The sequence below is a fragment of the Dermochelys coriacea genome, chromosome 5 (assembly GCF_009764565.3).
Source record: "Dermochelys coriacea isolate rDerCor1 chromosome 5, rDerCor1.pri.v4, whole genome shotgun sequence".
Lineage (NCBI taxonomy): Eukaryota > Metazoa > Chordata > Testudines > Dermochelyidae > Dermochelys > Dermochelys coriacea.
In genome coordinates, this window is record NC_050072.1 from 39,819,090 (window position 1) to 39,844,597 (window position 25,508).

Here is a 25,508-nt window from a genome sequence, read left to right on the forward strand (position 1 = left end):
TTTTACAATCCTTATTTATTTCTCCTTCTTTGCTACGTTGAACACAAATTCAGGGGAAACTGACTCACTGTACAGGAGAACAATTAAAATAAATTGTATGCAAAGTACTGTGACATACATAAACAAATAGGAAAAATGGAGAAACAGACTGCAGTAATCTTGGATGTTTGCAAGAACAAGTAAAAACAACTTCAGATAGGCTTTTTTAAAGTTGATAGTATCTCTGTTCCTCAATCAAGCTTCAGATTTAGTATCCCAGTTGTGTGACAGGAAGGGTGAAAAGCTCACTGATCAAGTAATCCACAAGGACTGATGATAAATGAATTGAGCAGACAGATTTTTTGCCTCATGTAACTATTAAATGACTATTTACCATTTGTTTAGTTTCTGGTCTCCTAACAGTTTAACAATTACTGAAATTCTCCTATTAGATTTAACCCCTGTGCTGCTGGTTGATTTCTGGGCTCAGAGTTCCTGTCAGATACTATGTTGTTGGGATGGCAGATCTGGTTCATCCAGCTGTCTCTCTATATATAGGCATTTAAAAAAAAATTGTGCAGATTTTGAGATTAGAGCAGATAACTGTGGTAAATTCTTTCTACTAGGTGACAACCAGTCATATGGGACTTTTCATGCCTTTTGAATTAAGTCTTTACAGCAGATGCTTAGTTAAGAACTTCCATAGAGACTTAAGGTTAGTCTGCTTCACCATCCTTGCTAGAGCTCAGCAAAGTAATCTCTTTGGGGTGTCCCTGGGAAGATGCACATCCTGAGCATTGTCCATACTGGTGTAACAGTCACAAATTCAGCAACTTAGAAAAACTTGCTTTTGTGTAATTTGGATACCACCTGGCATTAGATAACCAAGTAACAAATCCGGACTTGGTCATGGGATGACAGAAGTCAAAAGGATGATGCAAGCAGATGGTCAGCCCCTTCCACGTAACAGAAGTGGTTAAAAAACGCTGTTCTAAATATGTAGTGGTTATTCCCAACTTTCACAGACCATAGTGCTTACTAAATATGAGCAAAATTTGTTTTGAGGGTACCCTGATTTAAAGAAAAGGAATCGCTACACTGAGGAATTAACTACAGTATATATCTAAGACCACAACATAGCCCCTCATTGGAGAGGAGCCTTTCCTCTTTAGGAGGAAAAGTATTCTCCGACTTCCCCCACTGCCTCACTTTCCTCTTACGGGGGTTTTGTGATTTGGGTGCAATGGTGTGTGCCTTATTTGGGTGACTTATGCTACATCACAGCCTCTGCTTCAAAGAATGCCTGCTGAGCCATCATTTGGGAGTGAAGTCCCTTTGAGCAAAAAGAACCTGTGAAGGAAACTATTAATTGCACACAGTCTGCTTCCTCCCCTTTTCTTTCCATGCAGTAACAATAAGAGGAAAAGACCAAAAAAAACCCCAAAAAACAACAACCTGGCCCTGGGGCTGCTTAATCATGAAAAGGTAACTGAAAGTGTACTAGAGGAAGCCAGAGGACCAGACTTGGAAGAGGGCGTGAAATATCTTGTTGAATTTGAAAGTGTTGCCTCTTGAAAGCAGAAGGGAATACACCATCTGCATTAAAGGTAACCATGTCACAAATGTGTATTAAATCCTTCAACCAATACAAGTTTGAAAAGCATTCCTGACAGCTTAGCAGGAATCCTGTACTTTACAAGATGTTAGGAAGTACCTCCCGTCCCCCCTCCCCCTTTTCCCAAAATTACATTCAGAGTAATTGCTCGCACAACAGCCTTCATTGAATTACCAGTTGGATTTTGAAGATGTACACAGTGCTAGCAGAAATAATTAAAGTGACAAACCTAAATCTTGATGATATGATGAGTATAATTTCTTTATAAACAAGTAGAAAGACTGAATGAACTGCAAAAATCACCATAGAAAATGTGATGGTCATACTCTCATAGTATACTCTCATAGGCAACTTTAACTGAACTGCAAGCAGTGTGAACTAAAATCCCATAAATGTAGAACTGTACCTATATTGATACACTGTCTTAAAGATTGAGAAACATGCAAATGATTAAAAGGAATCTGCTTATTCTGACTTGGCATTTAACCATTCCACTCAAAACATTCCATTCCTAACACATTCCATTACTTGACCATACCCCTAATACATTTAAAATTATAAAAGCCCTTTATTTTCTGCTTAATTATTTGAAATTGGTGCACATTTACTCAGTGCGGTAGATTTGTGTAAAATGCTAAGTAGGCTGGGACTCGGAGTGGGAACAAGACTGCTAAGATGACCTTCATTAACTCCTATGTGCCAATGAGTCCTTCAGTGCTCTCCCTGCCAATATTCTTGCATTTCACATTAGCACTTATCAGCAGGGATCCTGTTTTTTGGCACCAAGGGGTTAATTAATTTGGCTATCATGCCTGATTGAGAGCCTTCAAACTGAGTCCATGTATAGGTGTGGAAGATGAAAACTTTTCAAATTATACTTATTTCTCCAAAACGCAAACTAGAATTTCTTTCAGAGTAAATGCAAGAACATGCTGCCTTTTCTAATTTTCAGTTGGCAGTAATGAATTTTCCATACATCTCAGCTGTTTACTATATGAACAGCTGACAAAAGTTCATGAGGCTTTCAGAGGTAAGGTGAGCTGGCTCTTTGGGTGGAACGAAGGCCTTTGGTGCAGAAAAACTGCCTTTTTTAAGGCACACAAATGTCAAGGCAGCTGGCAGCATGACTGTTGCAAATCAGAAATATATCTGGAAATGTCAGTTTCCAAAGTATGTTGTGGCTTTTAAGTGCAGGGAATTATTTTTCCCTCTTTAAAAATAACCTGTACATGATGGCTTTTTAGTGCTTCAGAACTCCATAATGCACCTAGAACTCTTCAGTTCAGTCAGTGATGCAACCACCTTTAATTTTTGTTCTTTATAAACTGGATTAAAGAAAGATGTTCCAACCATCCTTATATAGTGCCAGTCACATTTCCCTCAAAATCTGAACTTTATTTTGGAATCCTTTGGAAACAAGCTTTCAGGATAATCAATGCCTCATGCTTGTGAGCCCATATATTTATTTGCTTGCTTCTTTTTAATATCCCTTTTTTCTCTTCACCACCATGGTACATAATACTTTACAGCTTTACTAGCACTTTTCTTCTGCTTAGACAACCTGAAAGAGATACATTTTCTACTATCAATGTTTTTTTTTCTTTGCTTAAATCAGTTGTTGCTCTGTGTATCTGAATCGTTTTCATCTTGACAGCTTTAAAATGTGTAACACTCTTGTTGTTTTCCTGACCCACACCTTGGCTGATAATCATAGTACTCAAAAACAGCAAAACCTGAGAAATGTGTTTTGCTCAAAATTACAGAGCTTAATAATAATTTAATTTTAGGGGTGGAAAAATTCTGTTTGGAGGGGGAAGAATGCTTACCAGGGCAAGAGAACTTGGTAGCAGTTCTCTGAAGTGTAGGAAACCCTCATACAACAGCATTATGCTATTACATGAGAACCAGTAAGCGGTATTATTTCTGTCCTATCTAAAAGATGTGTAGAAAATAAAAACTTTGCACAAATATTGCAAGGCACCATTTTAAAAAACTTATTCACTTCCCCAGAGTGAGTAACTTTATTTTGGCTGACAAAGACAATTTATTTCTTTAATTATAACCATCATAGTAAAAGGTGAGCAACTAGACTAAGGGTTTTTTTGTAATATACAATAGTTATATACTAGAAGTTACCTGTCTTAATCTAGAAAGTGTCCTTTTAACATGTACTGTTGAATACCTGGAGATTTATAGGAAAGGGCTATTTAACTGGCTGACAGTTTGATTTCAGACAAATTAAGACTTCAGTGGTTTAATTTAATATTTCTGAACTTACTGTTAAGTGCTACAACATATAGAAATATCACATTCTAAATCAATTAACATACCCAAATAAATCTTAGAATGTATTATGCTGAAGTATTTTTAAATGTTTTATATTTGGTTCAATCCTGAACAGCTGTGGAAAATCTCCCAAAATAATGCACAGTGTTACATCAGTGTGTTGCATGAAATAGGCACTAAGCTTAGTTGCAGCAGTCTTTAGCCCTCAGAATTGCTTTTTCAGAGGATAAGATTTAATGTGTTCACTGAATAGAAAGTGAACTAAAATTGGTTACAGCCATTTTTCCTAAGGTCTTTGCATTGCTTTTAAATTCTTCTACTTTGCAGTTATTCAACTATGCCATCCATAAACTTCAAGATTGTCATGTTTTAGGATCCTTTTCTTAAAGGGCATAGTGCATACTTGCAAAGCTGTTGATTTAGAATAGGTTACTGGCTGATGTACATAAGCTTCTCCAAACACAGTATGCTCAGCATTAAACCTTTACAATAAAGATAACTAGAAAATTCAAAATGCTGCCTTACATAGGAAGACAAAGTTGAGCTGACTCTGTAACCTAGGGACAAGAATACTAAACTGTTTTTTCCTCTTTTTCTTCAATAAGAGGAGAGCTTTGCATGCTGCAGAGGCAACACTGTACATTACGGATGAGGGAGCCTTTTGGCATTTGATGGACACAACCTGTTAAGTGATCCAGAGCAGTATTACCTGGGCTCAGAAGAGAGTTCTGGGATTCCATCTGCTACCAATCTAGGCAGATACTCTTTTCATACAAACATGTCCTCTCAACTCTAGTCTTCAGACTTCAAGTTTTTGCTCTGTCCCTATAAGCTGCTGGGGCATATGCAGCTTACCTACAGGGCAGAGCAGGACCTTGCTTGGTGGTTGGGATGGCAGTTCACTTAATGGCAAGTGAAGATCCAGGGATCAGACGCCTATCCAAGGGTGAAGCAGGAGTCAGGGTCAAGGGGCCAAGCCAAAGGTCAGAAGCCAAAGCGTAAGCCAGAGTGGTAGTCAGAAATAGTTAGGAGTAAAAAAACAGAACAGGGCAGGTACTGCCTGGAGCAGGGCTTGGAGTGAGGACTGGAGCAGAAAGTGGCAGTGAGAGCAGGGTTAGCACAGCTGCAGGTATGGTACACATTGAGCAGCCACTGTGCTGCTGCTATGCTCAAGTAGTAGAGGTTGGCTTCCTTGACCAATCAGGAAGTGCAACTGTTCGGAAAGGGCTCATTGGGCTCAGCTGAGCTTCCTAGGTTGCCTAGTGACCATGCTGAGAGCCAGCTGTATCCTGACAGTCCCAGATTCTGCACCAGCACAAAAGAATAAGGAAACAACAAGTTCACTATCCACTCTGCATTCCCCGTTATAGGATCTTCCTGCCTGATGTGCACATAAGGCCTTGCACACCATGCTGGACGGAAAGGGTGGGAGAAATATCACAAACGTTCTCCAACATGGCTAGCTGAATTAAAAAACGAGACTGCGTCATTTTGGAAATGAGAAAAGGAATTGCTCTGGGTGGACTGAGTCTTGGAACGTGACATGAAAGCTCTAAAAGCAGCGTATTCAGTCCTTGAATAGTCACTGCCAAACAGAGTAGAGTATAGTAGGACAAAGTATAGAGCTGAGGGGCTTCTTTATCTCTGCAGACTTGGGGCCTGATTCTGAGTTACCTTAAGGCTGCTTTACACCACTTGGCAATGTAAAGGAGCTCTAAAGTCTGCTTGAAGGCCCCTTTGCGTTTTCAGAGTGTGTAAGTGAGAATCAGGCCCTTAGGTGTTTGGGTTTTTTGAAAATTTTATCCTAATGAGCTGAACTCGTTTTCAGAAGTGAATTAGGCACTTAGCACCAGATGCAACTTGGCCGCTAGTGGGATTTTCAAGAGTGCCTAACTCCCATTGAAATCAGTGGAAGAATCCCACTAGGCACTTCTCTGCATCTTTGAGTGCTTAAATACTTCTAAAAATCTGGCCTGAAGTGGCTGTTTTTCTAGAGGTAGCTGCTTCTTGAGCAGTGAGCATCAGTGATAGAAATTGCAGGGGAGAAAGCAGAACAACCCCTTGCCCCCTTCCTCTTGAGCCTCTACCTGTATTTGGCCAGGCACTTCCACCTTGATACTCAGTCCTTGCTGGTATCTTCATTAAGTTTTAAGGTTTTTACAACCATTATCAATGCAGTTCAGGCCTACTGTCTCCCCTTTAATAATAATTTTGTTTTTAGGATTCTTAGCCACCAGTCAAGATGATAGGTTTCCCTGCCAATATTTGTCAAACTGACATGCCAATACCTGTAAAAGTCTTAGGAGCTAACCTTTTCTTCCTGAAATTTCTGTCAGTTAAAACCTGAGCTGGAAAATGATGGTAACAAAGGTGCATGTTTGCATGTGGAAAGGAGAGTAAGGCCTTCGTAAAAGCATGGGTTTGGCCATTAAACATTCTTCCCTTCTCCATTCCCCAGTGCAAGGGATTACCCAGGTCTTACTGGAAATTAGGCAGGTCATTATCTGTAAGCACTCATGCTTGTGGGAGGTTTATGCCACATATAGTAAGACCAGTCAACAATATGTAGGGTTGTAGAATCCTACTGCTGGAAGGAGGTAACTATAAATAATGGAGGCATGAGACAAAGCTCTTGACACCTTAATTTTTTGATTGGGAGCTGGGATCATTTAAAAAAATTGCAGAATACTAGGAGGTGAAAAGGGTTAGTGCATCACAATAGTTAATAAGACAATGTTTTATGGGCAGTTACCAAAACAGTATGTGCTACTAGTTGAAATGAGGTTCCTGTGTATATTTCCTCAGGTGACATTTGGCTATCGGCACTGAAAAGCTGAAGTGAACAGAAGCATGTGTAGTAGGTACTACATCAGACCTTGAATTGATTTATACCTGGGTATGAAGCAGTCAACCCCTTAGCACGTTCCATCAGTAGAGGAAGCAGCAGCACATCTCCTCAGATGGCCACCATGCATACATCCAACCTGCCCGCCACTCACTACAGTGACTTCCCGTAGAATGCAGAGTCAAATTCAAGGTCTTCATCCTTCTCCTCAAGGTGCTTAGTAGCATAGTCCCAGAGTGCCTAAAAGATAAACACACTAGTCTGCCCAGATGTTTAGGTGGAGATCTCTGCTCCTTGGGCAAAATAGAGCAGCAGTCTGCAAGGGACCATTCACCCAACAAGGTTCTAAGAATTTCACCAGCTTCAATTTCAAATACCAGGTGCATTACTTTCTTTGTCTCTTGTACAGCAGACTTGTAATAAACAAATGTGTTAACAAAACAAACCTACACATGCAACTTCCCCTTTCCCTAGGGAGAAAGGGAGAGGAGGTGGGGGGAAGAATCACACATAATGCATCTCTGGAAGGCACTAAGATACCATGGTTATGACTGCAATCTAAAAACTAAAATAGAACAGAGGCATAAGTGGCAAGGAATTCCAAGTGTTAATAGTTTTGATAGTGTTCTATCCAGTTGACACAGTACATATGGCATAGCTATGCATTGTACAATAGATGGCTGAATTAACTCTTCTATTTGTCAACAGAGGGTCTGGTGATGTTTACATATATTAGTCACTATTTTAAAAAATGCAGGGGTGAAGGTGCTGACTCCCCATATTTTGATGTTCTAACATTTCATAGGATCCCAAATAGGGCAATTGATTCTCTTGATATGGAGACTACAGTAAAGAACACTTAGAAATCACTCTATCCATGAAGCAGTGTAAATCAGGATGATTAAAATAATTGATCTTAGGATAGGTGACCATTATGTTTGTCTTTTTATGTAAATCAGCTTGAGGCTTTTTGAAACTAATTTTGAAAATGTGTGCTACTGCAATTTTAGATTAAAATTAATTCTAAATTTATACACCCAAAAAAACCCAACCTACTGGTAGGGTATTACAGCTGAATTGTACAGAAGTGTTATAGGGTCAGATTTTACTGAGGTATTAAAGCACCTAAAGTTATAGACCAGCATGGAATGGGATTTACAAAAGCTTTTATGCAAGTTAGGCACCTAACTTGCTTAGACGCTTTTGTTAATACCGCTAAGAGTCTATATATAACTTTAGGTGCCTCTATCTTCATAGATGTGGCTTCTTGACCAAGAAAAGAGTGTAGTTGCTGCTGCTGCTGCTGCAAGTGCTTCAGCAGCTACATAACTTGCTCGCAGGAATAGTCACATTGCAGTTCCCTTGAAGTCAAAGATTTGGTATAGTACATGAGCCTGGTTTAAAATGGAATTAGGGACTGCTGTATTGTACACTACTTTTAAAACTACATTATAGACTGAATTATTTGGTACTGCAGTATCTGCAGAGAACCTGGTTTTTTGCATTAATTATTTAAATAGAAATCTTGTTTCATCTCAAACAGCAATTGTATATGAAGAGAGTGCCTCATTTTAAAATGGATATTCATCTTCTAAAGCATAATTGCAGGGTCCATTATTCTTGTCTGTCTTCATTGCATGGCAGCAACTTTAAGTAGTTTGTGTTATGCTTATTTTGGAATAACAGTTTAGAAGCATGTGGGTTTTAAAATCCTCTTAGTTTAGGGCAAAAGAATGGTTGGTCTTGTGAGTTGAGTACTATAATCTAGATTAGGGGTTGAGGTGTGTATATGGCCAGTTGTAAAAGGTTTGAGCTTTAACTACCTTGTGGTCATTAGGGGCTATCTTGTTATATTGGTGAGGCTTTGATTAATAACTTCCCTGTATACACTTTTTTTTTTTTTTTTTTTGGCATGTCATAGTTGATGTAGGTATTTAGGTCTAGCCTTTTCAAGCATTCTGTCTGTGTACTGCAATTTAATCTATAGATCAGATTTGATTATGTAGTTTTTTTAATTCCTATAATCAGTTCAGATTGATTTATTTTCAAAATAAGTGTTCAGATGCATTCTTGTTAGAAATGTCAACTGAATTGCAGTAATCTGTGCAAGACTAGAAGCCAGTTTACGTTGTATATGACTGAAGTAACAAAGCAAGCATTTGCAACTACCGTGAATTAAATGGCTAATGTCACAGCACAACTTCTGTTTTTAAACAGCTCCTGAAAGGCAGCTCCTGAAAGTGCTGACAGCATTGGGAATACTAAGATATATTGGGGATGGCAAATGATGCAAGTTTCATTATAAGGCTGTGAGTATTGTTTGTATTACCATCGTTCCTAGAAGCCCTAGTGATGTACCAGGCCCTGTTGTGCTAGGCACTGTACAAACAGAGTAAAAAGATGGTCCCTACCATAAAGATCTTAGTCAAAGAATAAGAAAAGAAATAACAGGTGGCTACAGATTGGTTCCTCGTACTCAGTATATGGCACAGTGTTTGGTCACTATGATAAGGAGTGGTCTTTGCACCGCAGCAGCCTAACCATTGTCAAATTTATTATAGGCATTGTGGCAAAGGAGTGTTTTGAGAATTTGAAGGAGGATAATGAGGATGAGGTAGTGTTATGGATGTTAATGGGATGCTCCTCTCAAGCATGAGGGGCAGCAGGGGAGAAAGCACAAAGGTGTTAATTTGAAAATATAACAAATGGATGATGTACTCTGACTTCAAGTGCTAATTCATGCACTGGCCCTTTTTCACTAGAATATTAATCAATAGTTTTTTAACTGAGTTTTGACGTCTTGTGAGGATCTGTTTACATCACTGAAGACTTGATTAAAATTCCCATGCATTTCATGTACAACACCTAGAGATAGAGTTAAATGACAGAGGTGAAGACATAGTCTCCATCTATTTGTACTGTGAAATCACTTTCTTAAGCTTATTAATGAAAGTGGACTCAAGTTGATTCAATACTCTTTACTGTAAGCCTACATAAGTGTTCACCAGGACTTTCTGTGGCAGGCAAATGAATCGAGGTATATTTAAAAAAAAAAAAAAAAAAAGAGGAATCCTATGTTTGAGTTACCTAGTCTGGAATACTGTGTATAGTCTTGGTTACAGGGTTATTGGAATCCTGTTTTGCCTTCAGAAGGGTGCAGCATAACGTGTGACAGGCAGAGTATTTTTCTTTCGTAAGGAAGAAAGACACAGAATTGTTCTTATCTTGACTGCATTAAAGAAGATTTCATGATAACTTAATATTGGTGTACATAATCCTGAAAGAGACTGATAGTTTGTTAAAATACTATGCTCATCCTGGTGAAGAGTTCAAAAACTAAGGGCCAACCTACACTACTAGGAAATCTTTTTAAATGCATCCTGAAGACCCACTTTTAAACACCTGGCATTAAGAAGTGATATTTGCTCATTATTTTTTGTCAAGGAAATGTTCCCTCATGCTGTAAACATATCTGACTGTGTGTGTAATCTTACTGATGTACAACTGCTGTTCCTCCCTTCTCTCCCATGCCTTCTATTGCTTTGTTGCCTCTTGTATAAAACTAGACTGCATGTTTTGTTTTGTTTTTTCGGGGGTGGGTTTTGAAACAGGGATATGTATCTGTACTGTGAGGGTCTACCATACTTCATGTATGTCATGGTGGTCATGGAAGCTGTGAATTTCATTAAATGTGCCCAGACTGAGTGGTGGTGCAGTCTAGCACATGGGGCTGCACTGCCACTCGGGCATAGAGGAATAGATGCACATTTACAGAGGGGCGATATGCCAAACCTGAATAGCTTTGCATCCACATGGGCCAGGTTGTAGCACTTGGAGCAGGGAGCTGGGCCTAGTCCTGCAGGACAGGAGCCACCACTGCAGGATGAGTGCAGGGTGAGCTCGCTCTCCAACCACTACCCCCCCCCCTTCCAACCCTTTCTGTGACACATCATTGTTTTCCTGCACCTCTGCTGTGAAACTTATTAAAAATTGGCACATAGCTCTAGTTATGGTTTCTGTGACTTAATCCTCCATGAAATTCAATGAATTCTAAATATTTCAACCAAATAAGTAAACTTATATAAATTTCTGGGGAAAGTGATTGAACAGTGTAAATAAGTACAGACAGTTGTATTCTATCTGGAGAGTGAAAAATTAAATAGGTAGGATTGACCAGAGAAAAACTGGGCATGAGGAATTTGTGTGCTGGTTGATACCAGTGCAAAACACATAGGTGGCACCCCCTGTTTCTTGATGGGCAGGTCAGAAATTGACAGTCTCCAGCTTTGGCTTCCACTAGCTATGCTGGTCATGTTCACTGTTTTATTTGCTGAAGAATAGAGTTTGGCCAATGCAACCTCTGCTATTTTTGGCTCTTCAGTGGAGTTCTGAAAGCTTTTTCTTCCATTTTCTAATATATCTCATAAAATTAACAATAACAAAGGAGATTCCCAAGGACAGAGACTGTAAGTACCCAGGGCGAAGTGGCTTCTGAGTGGACAGATAAAACTTCTGACAAGTGATGGAGGCAACCTGATGCCTTGGTGCTACTAATGACTAGTTCATTCCAGGATGTTTGCAGCCCAAGACAGAGCCAGTTCAGATTCAGATTCTCTGGCAAGCAGAGAATAGTGGCTATTCTGATGTGGCAGAGAATAGTTTTAAGGACCTACTCCTTTCCAGCAGCTTTAGATCAGTTAAGCAATATTTTGTCCAGGGCTAATCCCATGGATCCCATAGGTGTTTAGTAAGGCCATTGGAGTCTTATTTCCCTGCATCCTGACCCCCACCCCCAATTCCTCATAGTTCTTCCACCTGTTGCTTCAATAAGCCTGCATACAAACATCAGTGTTCTGTCTGGGAATGGTTTCCAGCAAGATCAAGGATATTGCCTCTACCTGTTTTCCCTTTTTCCCCCTCTCCTTCTCATTTGAGGGTAGAGAGGTCATATTGTTCAAGTCAATACCATACCTTCTGGAATTGTCTTGTTTGGGGCATGGTTATTAAGAGTCCCACAGATTTAAAATGCAGCCTGGGTGGAAAAGGATGAAGACTCTTGCTTTACTCTAACTATGGAGAAATCCGAGGGAGAAATTATTCCCAATCTCCTGTTTTGGTTAAAAAGATTACTCTCTAGCCCAATCTATGAAAGTAACCATAATAAATTTGCCAAACATCTTGGCATCTTCTGGCTAACGGCTCCGAGGCATGACCCTTCTAGAGCTACTCCCAAGTTCTTGTGTGTTCCATTAAAAGCCAACATATCTACCAGCGACTGTAAGATGTGAAGTTTTCAGTAGGAATTTTTATTTGAGTGTGGTGGCCTGGATGTTGCAATTTGTCCCCTGCATTGAGAGTAAATGTGATAAAGGTTCTCTTATGTAACCTGCAGTAGTATAATCCTACCACACAGTCAGGGAAACGCTTTTGAACAATTCTTTCTCAGAAGTCATGTCTGTTGAGGCCTTTGTACAAGATTCCCTGCAAATCTCCACTAATGTTGGTACTTCAATGTTCGTGAGGAGGGCCTTTTGGCTTAAACCTTTAGGAAATTTTTCTGACCGTGAAATGGATGGCCCTTCTCTTTGAGTGTCCGCTCTTTGGGGATCACCTGGATTGTGTTCTCAAAGACATTTAAGAGAAAACTTATTCTGGGTTGGATCTGTTTCCTCATTACAATCCTGCAAGGCTGATTCCATTAACTCTGTGTCTCTGACCAGATTTCTCCATCAGTAAGCTTCCAGTCAAGCACTCATAGCCAAATTCACTTATTAGTTTGCTTTGAACCCCATCCAAAGCTCTTCATAGCAAATGTTTCCCCGCTCACTAAAAGAGGACTAAATAGAACACTGTGGGGCCTCAATGTTGCTTTCATCGGCTAGAATAATGGCTGCTAAGTGACAGGAAAACACAAATATTTAACTTGTGGGCAAAAAAAACCTTTCTACATCACAATACAAACCAGGCATCTTCTTGCCAGTGACATCACTGCAAGCATATTCATCAAGAGTTAGAACTCTGAGGTCCAAGGTTGAGCTGGGTGAGAAAGTTTTCCCTTTATAGTCAAATTTTGGAGATTTCAGATATTTTCCTGTTTTTCATGGGAGTGAAACGGATATCTTTTTTTGAAATTATTTCTGAAAAACAAGAGGACTCTGCCACAGAATAGCTTAGTGGCTAGGGAACTCATGTGGGTTGTGACAGACACATTAGTTCCAGTTTCTGCTCGGAATCAAGCAGAGCAGGGACTTGAGCCTGATTCTCCCACATTCCAGCTGTCTGTACTAGCTATTGTTTTGACTAGAAATTTCATCCTGAACCTGAGAAACCTTTCCAATAAAAATTTAATTGGAACCGATGTATTCTTTTGAAAAGTTTAGGTTTTTAGTAATCATTTTCTGGCAAAAAATCATTTAGTCAGATTCCCTACAACTTGGCTGGTAATGGCCTTGTAGACAGCCTTGTTGCTATATTCTTTAAACCTCTTGCAAAGTAGTGCATTTAGAACTTAATTAGTAGTTAACTTATTTTCTGTAATGTTAGCTTCTCTTGGATGCTGAATGTGATATGATCCATCTTTGTCATTTGCTTGGGGAGCGTTGAATCATTAAGACATCTGAAGTTTGCCCTGTACAGTCCCATTGGAGTGTTTCAATGTACTTGACGCTTCTAATGGCTGAGTGTTTTTTTACCTTAGTTGTACCACTGGTTAAATAACCAGCTTCTTTTCTCTTGATGCAAATCGGAAATTTTGAAATGTGCAGTACTGTTCCACAGAAACTCAGTTACAGATGAACGTCTGTTTTGTGTATGTAGTTAGATAACCACTTATGAATGATAACTACTCTAAAGCTTGTAAGAAAATAATCCATTTCCCCTCAAGTCCTTTCTTTAGCTGATGGTTTCTGTATATGGTGTAACTTTCTAACCACCGGTACGTATGTCGGTACAAATTTCCACTCCGACTTTATTGATGGAGCTTCTGTGCTGGGTCCTAGCATGCTGCTGCTGCTGCTGCATTCCTTCCATTTATTAGTGCCTTAGGTTCTGCTGCTTCAAACCTTAGTCTTGCAATTCTAAACAGTCAGCATTTCCTGGCAGGTTAGAGCATGCACAATAGAATGGGTGATGCCAGACAATGGCAGAAACAAAGCTTTTGGTTAGTCTGATAAACTAATGTAGTTTATATAAAGATTGGAAAACGTCCTGCACAATAAACTTCAAGGTGTACAAAACAATTCGGTTTTGACTTTTTTTTTTTTCCTTTTAGTTTTTCTATGTGAGCTTGACATTTCAGAATAACAGTTTTTTGCACTTAGCAGAGGCTTGTGAAACTATTCTTTCAGAAAGCGAAAAAACAGCTGTTTTCCCTGAAACAATTCATAATGAAGCATAAGGGTTAGAACAAGACTTACCCCAAACTAATAATATATACTTACTTTTTGTTCACACTATTGTGAAAGCTCACAGGCATGCTCTTTTGCACTGTTGTGAGTCTTCACCAAAATAGTTCACAATGGGAGTGCTAAGGACTTGTCCTTGTGCAACACAAGCAAATTAACTGAACTGTGGGATTTTTCTTTAACTTGAAAAACCTCTGGTCTATTATGAAAGCACAAGGGATAGGGAGGTCAAAGTCCAACGTGTGTGTGTGTGTGTGTGTGTTTGTGCTCTGGTTCAGCCAGTTTTTTTTATTTTAAGTATTCTTAATATGATTTTACATGGTCTAGAAGCTAAAAATAAATAATGCTATAAGCTGTTTTCAGTATGCTTTGCCACTATTGGGTAGTGGGGGAACCCTCAGCACTTCTTAAATAAGCCTTTGTGTTGGGCTGAGTTATTATGGATTGCAAAATAAGTTATAAAAACTCAATAATTACATGTCCACACCATGCCAGTTTTGTCACCTCACCTAGTTATTAACACAATGTTTTGTTGCCCTCTTTCTCCTATTGCATGTTCATACTAAGGCAGGATATCTGTTTTTAATTTTTTTTTTTTTTTTGGTAGCAGGCTCCTCCCCCTCTTTCCCCCACTGGCTGTGAAGCCTTTGAAACAAAAACCTTCACAATGGAATGCTCTTTTTCTCCCTAGCTACCTGTTCTGTGGGTGTTTGGTTTTCCAGTGCTTTTTCATAGTTTGGAAGCTGTCAGCACAATTCAGTGAGACAAGGTGAGTGAGACCAAGTTTATTGGACCAACTTCTGGTGGTGAGAAGAGACAAGCTTTCAAGCTTACCCACTTTCAAGCTTGCACACAGCTCTTCTTCACATCTGTGTGGCTCTAAAGCATGTATCTCTGACCAAATTGGTCCAATAGAAGATATTACCTCACCCACCTTGTCTCTCTAATAACCTGGGACTGACATGGTTACAACTATACTGCATAGCACATCTCAGCCTCATTCTGATTGGTCAAGGTCATAGGCAGTCCTCCTTTCTATTAGTTGCTCTCCTGGGTATGAAGAGGCATATATGATGCCCTCCTTTCTGTCTTGGCTGGCTGAGAGGAGCACTGGTCAACAATGCATTATAAGGTTTGTGATTCCAAGACCCTAAAGAGAACAGTAGCCCGTCTTTCTCTCCTCCCCAACACCAAATGTTACTTTGAGACCTCTTCCCCTTTCTCAGCATCTGCCTCTGTCATTTTCTAAATCCATGCTTGAACTCCTGGAACAGGGTCCCAGTACAATTTTATACTACCTATCTTGCAAATGCACAGAATCAGGACAATTGGTAGTTCAACTCCTGTTTGTAGTATGGGAGTAAACTCACACTGTTACTTGTATGGGGAGTCTTGGTAGAGAGGAAGTAGTTAAGGGACACAACAGTGAGGTAGAGTGAAACTTGCTCTCCCTAGGCCCCAAATGTACGCAATATAGGCTTTCAGAGAAGCATATGTATGTTGAACACAAACGAAGAAATAACAGGATGTCAAGACTATAGCCATGTTTAGAACTAGCACAAAAAATAAAATCAAGCCTTAGGCTGCATAAATAGAGAAGCATCAAATTGAAATCTGTTAAGTAGAACTTTGTGAAGGAGTTGCTAACTATAAAAGTTAGTTAAAATGAAAGCAGCATCTTTAAAAATAACTTAAGGCTAGTGTTGCTTAGATTTTTAGATGTAAGCTGACGTCCATCCCAAGGCAGGACCCTTGTAAGGTAGCTTTGTCTTTGTAATGGAAACCTGAATTGTCTGATACATTTGCTGAATGGCCTCTCCCCGCCCACCTGCCCCCCCCCCCCAGGTTGTCAGTGTCTTTCAGACTGCTCTCTCTCCCTGGATTTCCCTTTTCACGCTACTTGTATTCAAAGACCTTTGTGATAGCCACTATCCTTGCAGTGGAAAAAGACTGAATAGCTCTCTTTGGAGTTCATAAACACAGTTCCTTAATTAGCTATGTGGGAGTTGTCCTTGGGCCAAGTGAGGCTTTCCTTTTTCAGGGCTGAATGCACTGCTTCTTCAGTGTTTCATACCCCTACAGACCCAGGGAATAAGACCAAGACTGACTTCAGTTGTCCCAACCATTATTTTGTGTTTGTGTTAAGGTCATGTACGAGGTCCCAATAAGCATGAGGGACCCCATTGTACTAGACCCTGTACAAATTGATAGCATGAGACAGTCCTATCCCCAAAATGCTTATAGTTGAAGATATAACACAAGTGGGTGTAACAAATAATGGGAGAGGAATAAGTGGAGGACAAGGGTAACAAATGATATGAATAGGGGGTTGCACACTAAATATGTTGCTATTTAGATCGTATTAGTATCATTAACGCAAGTATGCAAAACATTGAATCAGGTCTCCCAAAAAATCATGATTGGCTTTAAAGGTATGGGATTATAAAAAAAATTTTTTTGCCTCTGTTTTTTATTTGGGTTCACATTTTCACTTTTTTTTCTCTGCAACAGTATGGAAAGAAGCTTGAAAATGTAAACTCTAAAGGCTCAAACAAGAAGCAAATTAAAAGAACGCCAAACTCTTTTTAATATTTTAAAAAAAAAAGTGGAGCTTCTTTCAAACATGCCTCCTGGAGATGAAGGGGCTTTAAAGAAATGCCAAATATTGCAAGACTTGTGATAAAATCACGAGAGTTGCTAACACTGGTATTGAGACACTTTCTTCTTTTTAATGGTAAGCTGTAGTAAATATACAATAGGTAACAGTAACCACTATGGTGAAGTCGCAGAACCAGCCATCATTTGAATGTTTAATTAGGCAACAGTCTGATATGGTCAAGCCATCCATTTTAATGTAACTTACTTAGCTTTCATATACCTGATGGGTATTTATAGGGAATTCTGTAAATAGGTAAAATCTTAAGTTTATATGGAAATTCCTGTATATCTATATGAAATATTATTCTTCTCTGTGCAGGACTCCTGGGGGATAATTATTATTTTCCATATAGCATTGGCACCAAGAACTTCATATTTGAGTATATCCAGGTTTGGGTTCCATGACATAAACTTTCTTTACCAAATTTCTCCAGCTGCAGTAATATGGGAGCATTAAGCACATTTGTCATGCTAAGAGGAGCATACAACATGAGTAAAAATTTAATGGATCAGAATTTCAAATTTGCCTAAACTCTGCATCTCCCTCAAACGGCGGGGGGAAGAGTCAGATTATATGGAATCCACTGTGGTCCTCTCTATAGCTGATTTGCTTTTATATGGAGGGTGCTCAGCTATGACCGTGATGGACGACAGCTCAGAACCCCAAGACAGACATTGTATTACATGTGAAATGTGCCCAGGTTTGTAAAGGGATTATTTCTTATAAATGGAAAGAAATAATAAAATAAAAATTGTAGATTTCCACTCTTACATTTTAAAATAATTGCTAATTTAGAGAAATATAGTGTCAACAAATGATGCGTGGCTTAGGAAAGTTATGAAGAGATGTTAAAATCAAATTTATAGAGTGCTGTTTAGAAATTATTCATATTCTAATTATTTATCAACAAAGATGACATCTAAGGAGCAATATAATTGTAAATACAGGGAATAAAGGAAGTGGGGGATGAGGGAACTATTTTCACTAGCATGTGGAAGTACAACAAAAAGCCTAAAACTAGGGGAAGAAAATGGAAGCTCAGTAGTAGAAAGAACTTTATAATAATGATGTTAGTTACCTTGTGGGACAACCTCTAATATTCTTGTAGAATTACCATTATTAGAAATATTTCAGGAAAAATGCCACAGCAAATGAATGATCATTTATAAATTATGAATCCTATCCTGTAGTGGTGCAGAGAATAGAGTAGATGAAGCAATAGATAATCTCCAACTCAAATATCTGTTAAATACCACTTGTATAGCTTTATTGCATTTTAAAGCAGAGACCAAATTCTTTCAAGTCAAGAAATCCAAGATTTATCGTCTGCTCAGCAAGTGTATCTCTGCCCCTTGTGTGTGTGTGTGTGTGTGTGTGTGTGTGTTGTATTGCTATATATGCTGATAAAATTTTACTTTATATTATGTATGTATGTTGTGGCAATTATAGTAGCTATGGGGAACTCGTATACAAGTAAATACCATAGTGCCTTTGAAGAGCAAAGGACTCACTATATTTATGCTTACTAGAATCAGTTGCACATTCAGATAAAATATTAATTTGTAATTTCAAATAAATTGAATGGATATCCAGATATAACATGTATGCAAACTATTTGGGGTCCTCAGGTGGAAGGAGCTGTAGAAATGTAAGATATTAGTTATTTATATTTGAATGCCCACATATTGATTGATTACATAATTAGTACAGTAATATGTTGTACATGTGAGGTTTGTGGTCTTCAAATGTTCTAAAGCTTAATTTTTGGAGAAACTTGATGTTCCGTACTTGAAAGGGAAAGGTTTCCATTTGGTGTTGAAGAGTGGGCAAATGGATTTTTCAAGCTCTATTTATAGGGTTGCAAGTGTAATGCTGTTATAAATTTATATTTTCTTAACTTGTAGGAGTCCATATTAGGGAATTGAAGTGATATTTCCAGTTATGTAGTGTGAAAAGTGATAGTCAAAGTAGGATAAAAAGTTTTGACTTGCTAAAATAGTAAGTCACTCTGTTTCTGAGGAGTTACCTAGCTAGCTATGAAAAGTTTTAGTGCATGAAGTGTTCTTGATTTTGTGTAGTACAATGGGATTTTATTTAATAATAATAATAATAATAATAGAGGGAAATAAGAAACCGTATTGGCTGCTAAGATCACTATATAAAAATAAAGGGCCAGTAATCATGTACAATAGTATATTTTCAATCTTCTTTTTTCGGTACTGTAATTAATCCAACAATTCTTCCTAATAGAAAAGAAAAACAAAAATCAGTTTTAATAATTTTGAGTATTTAGTGTTATATTTTCTGATATTTAGGTTAAGTTGAAATGTATGTCTTAGTGCATTAACAAAACAAAAGCATATGTATAGAATTGCAACAGTCTGGATCATTACATGTATGCTGTCCTATAAGCTTTGCACATTTTAGGCTAAGATTTTTCAAAAACAGGTATGTTTATCTTTATTTGGATGCCTCGCTCTAGGCACCCATTTTTTGGAAAGTCTTGGCCTTGCCTTACTTCATTGGCAAGTCACGGGTTACATTGTAATGCAGCCTTCCGCAGGAAGTAGTATGGCCTTTTTATCCCCTTGTGAATGGGATTGGCAAGCTGAGCCATTCACAGGAATCTGTTTACATTAGTGAATGGTGGTGGGGATCTAAACATTATGCTGGTCACAATATCAAGTAATAGCCCATTGTTCACATATGTTTAGTGCAGAAGATATTTTCTGTATAATCACTCATTTCGCCAATGACTTTGAGCTACTTTTGAGTAAACGTTTAAATGGCCAACTGCTGTTTTTGTTTTTTTAAATATAGCAAACTCTTGGAGGAGCTCTTCTGTCACTAAATTGCTTGGATGTGATCTGACTTGAAACTGTAGTTTTGTAAACATTCGTAGTTAGGTGAAATCTGATGTTGCTGAGTATATTTCTAAGGTCTGTAAACATAGATTTTATGTAAAAGATTTTTAGGGTGACAAGTATTACTTTACTCACAGTGATAAAATTTAGCCAATTTTAAAATTTATGGTTGAGTCAAACTATTACACATGGATGATTGTGTTTTATGTTTTTAAGCAAATAAAGCCCCTCATGCCCTATAAAAGTGTGTGGCATGTAGTCAGATATAATATTGAAATGAAACTTGAAGGGGCGTGGAATAGTTCTGGGTGGTAAGTACATGTTGCAAAATGGAAGGTTTCAAATATATGTTTTACACACGGATTCCTGACACAGGCTTGCTGCTTCTGTCACCGCTCACCCCAACAACCTTAAATTGTTTTCCGTTCTTGCTCATGCTTTGTCCTATTTCCAAACTACCTATTTAAGGATGAATAGTTTAAAGTGGTATAAGGTCATTAGGAGTATCAAAATTTGACTTAACATTTTGTTGTCTTGCCTTTCTTGGTGTTAATTGTAAAACAAATTTTTTGAATCTTTCCCGGTGAAGGAAAAAGTCAAAATTTTAATAGTTTTGTAATGGAAGACTCTAAACTAGGTTCTGAAATCTAAAAATGGATGCCCTTTTCAAAAGGGTTGTATGAAACAGTGCAGGTGGAGTGGGGTAAGGGAACTTACTTTCCCCCATGATACCTTGACTTTTAACGTAAGAAACATCTGGTCTCAACATGTAACTATTTCTCTGTTACACTGATGCAACAACATTGTTGAAAGTGATGTTTTTAATGTGACTTGATGAAAAATTCAGCTGCCTACATAGATTTGTTATAATAAATTTGTTAGTCTCTAAGGTGCCACAAGTACTCCTTTTCTTTTTGCGAATACAGACTAACACGGCTGCTACTCAGAAACCTGTACATAGATTCAATTCAGGATGGGGTAAGATGAAGTATAGACTCGAAAAAACAAAATGGGATTAGGGCTGCCTTTATCTTCAGAGTTGTCTTTGTTTAATTTTTCACATTCTTGAGTATAATTTCTTGCAAGCAAAGGCATCAAATTATTTTTTCTTGGTGTTCTACATGTTTCGTTTTGTGAGGCATCTTCCTGTTTGTACCCTAAGTTGCTGCTTTGTATTGCTAGTAATTGCTGGACTACATAGCATGGGCTAGTGACCTGAAGGAATCGGTTTAAAACTTTAAAAATAAAGTGAAATTAGGTAAAGAAAGGGTTAAAGGTGGAATTGGCTAAGGCATTATGCAAGTTGTTAAGTAAAAAGGAAGTGCATTACAAAATGCTGAGCTCAGTAGTCTGGCTTCCAGCCAAGCCTTTGCCTTCTTCACTACAGCTGAGGGCTTTCTAAGCTTCCCACCAGTGGGTTTGTCTGAACTGTTTAGGAATGCTGCCTCAGTCGCCAGCTGACGTCAGTGTAGGCAGTTCAGCTGAGGGCCAGGCCAGACTGACAGTACGGATGGGAGGGGCGTTGTGTGGGTGGCTGTGCCTGTGTTCTCGGCATGGCAGGGGGAGGGGTGAGACAGTCTGGGTTTCCTTTGCTGTTGCTGAAATGAAATGGCTGGTTTTCGGTCTGTTTTTGTGTTGTTGTTGTTTGTTTGTTGTTTTGGTTTTTTTATTAGGAAATTTTTTTTGAAGCTTGCATATCTTTTCCCCAACCTCCTCATAATACTATGATAGACTAAATCTCTACATTTTCATACATCCAGTGTTTTTTGTTTTGTTTTTAATAACTTGAAAAAGGGAGGAGAAAAATGCATTGAGCTCTCTGGTTTCAAATGGTCTTTTGTGGGTGATGGTGGTAGTGGTGGTGGGGGTTTTGATGTGCCCTACCTTGTATGAAGAGATGACTTGTGAGACATGAGTTGCAGTCAGAAGAATTGGAACAGGTTTTTTTAGTTATGTCAGCATGCTCGGATTATCACTGCTTCCATCTCATTTAATTAGGAGAAAAATCTTCTGTAGAAATTAATTTAATTTATTTGTAAGATTAATTTTTTAAAGTCTGCTGCTTTGTCAGGATTCATTTTACTATTTAAAACAAACTTTATGCTTTTCTTGCCAATTCAGACCTGAATAGTTTATGAATCTTGTTCTTTTCAGTTCTGTGACCCAGTTCTGAAACATCAGTGTGGGTTGTTGGTTTTTTTTGTTTGTTTTTGTTTTTTTTTCTTCCCTTCTTCCTTGAAGAGGTATGTGCAATATTAGATCATGAGTAAGAACAAGTAATAATATTTTCGTACTTATGAAAAAGATGTAGCTTGTAAAAGAAGGCACATTTCAGCTTCAATTGTGTGGGCCATCTCAGTAAATTCAATATTACTTTAAGGTTTCACCTGGTTTTGAAGAATCCTGTTGACTACAAAGGGTTCTACGATATTCTGGTATTGGCTTACCCAATTTTAAATGGTTTCCTTGAGCCTTCTTTCTTTACCCTTGTCCCTGGACTACCTTGCATTCTGTATCCAGTCTCATATCCCCTGTTTTATGCTGACCTCTGCAAAACTGGAGGGACAGTGTTGCTCAATGCAGGACTCTGCTCAGTGTACAGTTGCGGTAAAACAAAAATTATGCTTATAAGGAATTGAACTGTTAAGAATACTAATATAGTCTAATGCTATTAAGTAAATTAATGGTACATCCTCACTTGGACTACTGTATTCTGTTCTGATCACCCTAACTTTAAAAAAAAAAATAGAATTACAGGGGTTCAGAAACTGTTGATGAAAATTATAGGCATGGAAAGCTCTGTGAAGACTGAAAAGACTGTTTACTTTAGAGGGGTGATAAGGCCAGACAGGGGACATAATGAATGCTATAGAGAAGGTAGATGGCATCAGTAAATTCACCCTTTCTCAGAATAAAAGAACAAGAGGACAGATAGTGAAACTGAAAGACAGGAAATTTAAAACTAATAAAAGGAAATACTTTTTCACACAAAGCACCACCACAAGCTATAATTGAGGCCAACAGTTTAGCTGGAGCAAAAAACCGAAAAAAACAAACAAAAAACCACGTTTGTATGTAAAATAACTTCTGCCAGAGTTACAGTGTAGCATGAGGTAGCATAGCCCCTAGATAGGGTATTGGACTGGAAGTCAAGAGACATGAGGCTCTTCCATTTCACTTATGTGCTGTCGTAATCTTGGTCAAGTCGTTACACTTCTATGTCTCTCTTCCCCTTCCACCTTTTGTCTGGTCTGTTTAGATTGTACGCTGTTTGAGACAGGAGCATTCTCCACAGTGATACAAATTTATTATTATGGCTCCAGGTCCATGTTCATTGGCTCTGTGAGACAGCCCAGCCTGCTGCTGTGTGCTAGAGGTCACACGCACTATGCAGTAGTTTGCCAGTGAAGCATATATGTTCCCTGTGTGGATGACACATCTGTTTTACACCTTTCCCTGTATTGTACTCATTATAATGTATTTCCTTTTGGGCTATAAAATGACTCAAAGTATAATTAACACAGTGCAATATTGTGAAGTGGGATGTATGAAACCAACTTTGACACATTTAGACAGCCTACAATACTGATACATCATGTACAGGACTGGACAGTGTCCAAGTATGAACCATTATAGAGGAAATCTGCTGAAAGAGGGGCATGTGAAGTTTTAAGCATCTGTCCACTGTGAAATTCACCATGTTGAAAGAGGTTGTTTAACATGAGTGAAAATGGACTGGAACAGTCTGCATTTAAAAACAAAATTTATTAATCTGGTTACAACATGGTCTTCGGTCCTGCTTCCTAAATAGAGGAATACCCCCTAATGGATTTTAGGCCTTCATCAATAATGATTGGAGACTGATTTCTGCCTCCTCCCCCGCTCTCTCACACACACTTTGTTTCACTTCCTCTTTGAAGAGGGAAGTCTAAGTATTCATGGTGCAATGCATCTTGTACCTACATCATGAAATCCCTTGTCACAGTGAGTCATTTTCAATGACCTCACAGACTGTTTGTTGGGAAACAGGTGTCTTCCCTTGTAAGCAGAGGAAACATCTTGCAGCAGTAAAACCTATCCAGGAATCCTGTGCGGCATAGACTAGCATTTCTGTTCAGTTTATTAAAGAGGAAGGAGGGGTTTAGACCTTTCTGTGTGACTGAAGGAACTCAGGGTATGTTAGGGTGTCTGTAAGTAAACAGGAGGGGAGCACAGCTGTGCTTTTAGAAACTTGTCTGAAGTGGGAGACAATGTCCAACCTGGTAACTTTTGACATTGTCAGTTATTGTCTTTTGTCTCTGGAGAAAAAGGTGAGATGGGAGGATCCACAGAATCCCTCAAAGAGCAAGTGCATACACACATGGTAAATTCTTTGACAGGGATGGCCAATGTCTCAGTATTGGAGTTTTTAGTATTGATTGATATTTAAAGAGGCATTGATACTAAAATCATGTTTATTTTAGTTTTGTTAATATTGTAGACATTTGAAACTCAAATCTCTCCTGGTATCTAGGTTTTTCTGTTTGACTTTTTTTGCTAGAAAATGTGAAAGTGTTGCTAGAAAATGTTAATCTGCTGCTTCTTTCCTGGTTCACATACCATGCACTTCTTCCCCTGTCCTTAAAGAACACTCATAGAGTTGAACTAGTCTCTTGCGTTACCACTTACTATGTGACTGTGTGTTAATACGTAGTAAAGGCATTAATTCTACACATTAAGGCTTAATTACACTGGAAAGAGTTGATCTCTTCCATTCTCCTCTTTCTTTTTCATCAGCAAACGCTTTGGCTCCCCCAAGTCCAGGTGATTTTTAATGGTAAAAGGGTTGTGCAAAACTGGAACTCAGGCCAGAATTCCATTGTTTCCCTTTAGGCCTCAATTAATGCTTCACCCTAACAAACTTCTGCCATCAGCTTTCATCACAGGGAAACTGCCAGCACTTCATTAAAATCGTAACTTTCTCTTTTGGGGGTAAGATTGAAGACTGTGAGCCCTTTTCTAAATAGCTCACTTATAGGAAGCAGTTGCCAGTTCAGGTCAGTGGGTATTCCAATCTTTGGGGGCTGTCCATATGAATTCTCACAGCAAGAGAGTTGGTAGTAGTGCTGTCTCGTGTAGTTAGCAGAGATCCAGTCATCTTAGTGTATGCACGATGTGCCTTGGTGGTATGTAATCAGGATTCATCACTGAATTTAGTCTGTTGGTTGAATCATTAGCTTCCCCATCTTGGGCCGGGTATTGATGGGGAGTGCAATGTGAATGCTGATCTGTGCCAAGAACAGCTATTTGGTTAGATAAGAAAGTAGCTGCACTCCAAAGTAACTCATTCCCTGAATGTTGTTTGTGTGGTTAAGGAACATTCTCAATTTAATATAACTAAGCTATACTCCAGTGATGCTCAATAAAATTTACTTTTGAGGAAGATAAATTTTGGGACTTGAGAAGTTAATGGTACATTGACAAGTAAGGCAAAATGTAAACTATTTTATTACGGATGAGAGAGGTTTTGGAGAGCTCTCCTTGATTCCCGAAAAGGCAAAGAGTTGATTTTCCTCTCCTGGAAGTGGGAGAATGGGTGTATCTCCTCTGACTCAGGTTTGAGCACCAGTATTAGTGGAGGAGTAAATGTTAGTATGCTGCCAAATCAGAATTGAGTGGATAGCCCAAAGAATTATTATGGACAACACAAATTTGCCTGTGAGTGACTTGTTAACCATTGCTGCTTTTAAAGGGACAGTTATTTAAGTTAACTCTTACCGCTTCTAATACCAGTACAGTAAGTATATCTGTCTGAGGGCTTGTCTGCACTGGTAAGTTTACATACAGTAAAGCAGCTTTTTGCACTCAAACTGCAGAC

At 38.6% G+C, this 25,508-nt stretch overlaps 1 protein-coding gene across 1 annotated transcript in view; it reads left to right on the forward strand.

Annotated features, from left to right (window-relative positions):
• The window catches only part of ZSWIM6 (zinc finger SWIM-type containing 6), a 162,561-nt gene that overhangs the window by 23,077 nt on the left and 113,976 nt on the right, over positions 1-25,508 (forward strand). The window lies entirely within an intron of this gene.